Below are 3,488 nucleotides of genomic sequence, written 5' to 3' on the forward strand. Positions count from 1 at the left end.
GTACTATGTACTGTTTAATAAGTTGATTTTTTAAAAAAATACCAAAGCAATGTATATTCAGTTAATGCTTCTGAGTACGCTAGAACCTACTATATTGCCTAGCACATAGAAGGCACTCAAGAAATACTGAATGGTGTGGCAGGGGCCAGGTGGGAAGTTGGGCAGGGGAGTGTACATGTTGCAGAGAACTAGAAGGAACTCTCCATCCAGGTACTTTAAGGGGAGGGTGGCCCCCAAAAAGGCAGTATGATAGGTTTTTTAGAATGCTAAGTAATGGAAGAATTCATTTCCTTCTGGCTAGTCTTTCCAAAAAAAAAATTTTTTTTTTAGTGTTTATTTTTGAGACAGAGAGAGACAGCATGAGCAAGGGAGGGGCAGAGAGAGAGGGAGACAGAATCTGAGGCAGGCCCCAGTCTCTGAGCTGTCAGCACAGAGCCCAATGTGGGGCTTGAGCTCAAGAACTGCAAGATCATGACCTGAGCAAAGTTGGACGCTTAACCAACCGACTGAGCCACCCACGCGCCCCTACTTCTGGCTAGTCTTTAGAGTTTTTAAGTAATGATTAGATGTTTTTGCATCTTCTTTTTGGAGATGAGACTATGGATGTCATACCTACAGCAGATATATGCAGTCACTAAATTGATAGGTGTCAGTTTTTCCCATTCATTGCTTTCTCCTTTTGTCTGCAAGATTAAAAATTGGGTATATAAGATTGTGGACATCCTGTAATTTGCAAGACATAAGGAAGTTTCTAGAACACACCAAAGTATACCTCAGCACTGATTTAGAAGAGGCCTGTTCTCAAGTTTATAACCTTTGCAGATATAATCTAAAGACAAAAATAAAGTACACAAATGTGAATAAAGAGTAGTGTAAAGGTGCTTTCTTCTAGGGAAGACATTTTATGTTAGTTTTAGATTCCTTGAAATTTGAAAATTTCCTTACCAAGGATTTTTAACAGGGAGTTTAGGGTTATCAAAAACAACTTGGAGCAAAAACATCAAAAGGTACTCATAAGCAAATATTTAGTACTCTGCATCAAGGACTCTGGAATTTTCTACATGTAGTATACAGGTATACATTGTATAAAAAGATTGATACATTGATAAAAAGAATATATATATTTTTAGATAATCCATTTTTTAAAAGTTTCTAATAATCCTTGTATTAGTTCAGCCAGAAATCATTAGACAGCTAGAAAGGTTTAAAAGAAAAAAAGGCTAAGAAGAGTAAAACATTTTTGGCCAGTTTAAAAAGAATGTAAAGTAATAGTTAAAAGTACACCTTCTGAAGAGAGAGAATGCAGGGGGTAAATCACAGCGTTGCTACATATTCTGTGACCTTTAGGTGGTCTTTCAGCATCTTTGTGCCTCCACGTTCTGAGTTTTTAGGTTATCTTTTATTTCCATCTCCTTTTAATCTTTTAGCTATTTTATATTCTTAAACTGGCCAAAACTGTTTTAAGCCCCTTTGGTGTTCTCCAGATTTACTGTAATGTTTGGAGATGTGAATTTCCTTTATTAATCTCAGTATGTGCTGGCTTCCTGTGTCTTTGACATTAGTTCTGTAAAATTTTTGGCCACTGACTGGACACATGATGGCCTCTCTTACTCCACCCTTCATGTTTGTTAAAATTTCATCTTGTTTGTGCTGCATTTTGGTTCATTTCCTCAACTTCGTCTCTTGTTCTTTAATTTGTTTTTCAGCATTGTCTGATCTACTGTTTAAAACACTAATGATGGGGGTGCCTGGATGGCTCAATTGGTTAAGCATCTGACTCTTGATTTCAGCTCAGGTCATGATCTCACGGTTCATTCCGCACTGGCAGTGTGGAGTCTGCTTGGGATTCTTTCTCTCCCTCTCTCTCTGCCCCTGCCCCACTCGCTCTTGCTTTTTCTCTAAAATAAATAAATAAACTTAAAAAAAAAACAAAACAAAACACTAATGATGGCTTTAATTTTAGTAATTAGTCTTTTAAAAAAGTCTTTTTAAGTCTAAGTTTTTGGATATTGTCATGTACCATTTTGGCCTGTTTCCTTGTGTGTGTGGCTGAGCTTAGTCTGTGGGAAGACAAAGGACCTAGATTGTGCTTGATTCCCTTCAGATTTGATTTGCATTTGCTTCCAGTGAGTCAGTATCAACCCATTTGGCACCACAGTAGCCCCTTCAAGTCCTTCCTGAATGCGGTTGTCTTAGTTTGTCTTATTTTCATCTCCCTGGCCTTGCTACTGTCCCAAGGTTTTGTCTTCAGAGGTGGATGGCAGGCTGCTGTCAGCATTTGCTGTCAGGGTAAACCCCACCTTTCAAATTTGCTTTTTGCCTGATGCTTCCTGATCCTTTCCTGCTTTTGTTTCAGCTCATTGGTTTCCTCCCTGTGATTGTAGGGGATTGAGGCTGGGACATTCTCCTTATATAGTTCAATGAACAATGAGTTAAATGGTGTGTTTTCTCCAGAATCTAGCGTTTTGTATTGGGAGAACTGAAAGTATCTGTCCCACCAATAGTGCCAAAGTGCAAATCTATTTGGATTTTTTTTTTCCATATTGTTTTGTGCTTTCTGTTTTTTCTCTTTTCTGTGCTATGCTTTTTTTCCCCATTCTTTCATCTTTTTGGATTGCTTGAATTTTTTATTATGTATTTTCCCTTGACTGATTTGAAATGTAAACATTCTAAGTACTCTTGATTACTCTTAAGAGTTTAACATGCTTAACATCCCCAAATGGTAAATACATGTACCCTCTTTCCAAAAATCACAAAGTTGTTAAAATATGTTAATTCTGGTCAGATTCCTTTAGTATTTTATAGAGTTAATGTTTAGGTTTGCACACGTGATTATCTTTTTTTTTCCTGACCTTTTTTTCTTGCATATCAGAAATTCATTACTGGGGCGCCTGGGTGGCTCAGTTCGTAGGGAGTCTGACTTTGGCTCACGTCATGATGTCACAGTTGATGGTTCAAGCCCCGCCTCGGGCTCTGTGCTGATAGCTCAGAGCCTGGAGCCTGCTTCAAGTTCTTTATCTCCCTCTCTCTCTGCCCTACCTCTGCTCGTGTGCTCTCTCTCTCTCTCTCTCTCTTTCTCTCAAAAATAAATAAAAATGTCAAAAAAAATTCCTTCAAAGTAGAATTCACTTTATAAAATTATGTCTTTAGAACTGTGGATTTCAAGTTGACTTCTTTGGGCTGTTTTAAGATGTTCACTTTTATCTTTGGAAGTCTGTAGTTGTTATTATATGTCTAGCTATAGATTTCTTTTTATCATGTTTAGGATTTAGGTGCTTTCTGAATCTCAATTTATATCTTCATCAAATCTAGTTAATTTCAATATTTAAAAATATTGTGAAATCTACATACAGAAAAGTACAGAAGTAAGTTAGTGGGTAATTTTTTTTTTAATGTTTATTTTTGAGAGAGAGACAGAGACAGAGTACGAGTGAGGGAGGGGCTGAGAAAAAGAGAGACACAGAATCCGAAGCGGGCTCCAGGCACCT

This window comes from Prionailurus bengalensis, chromosome D3, assembly GCF_016509475.1.
Source record: "Prionailurus bengalensis isolate Pbe53 chromosome D3, Fcat_Pben_1.1_paternal_pri, whole genome shotgun sequence".
NCBI classification, from domain to species: Eukaryota; Metazoa; Chordata; class Mammalia; order Carnivora; family Felidae; genus Prionailurus; species Prionailurus bengalensis.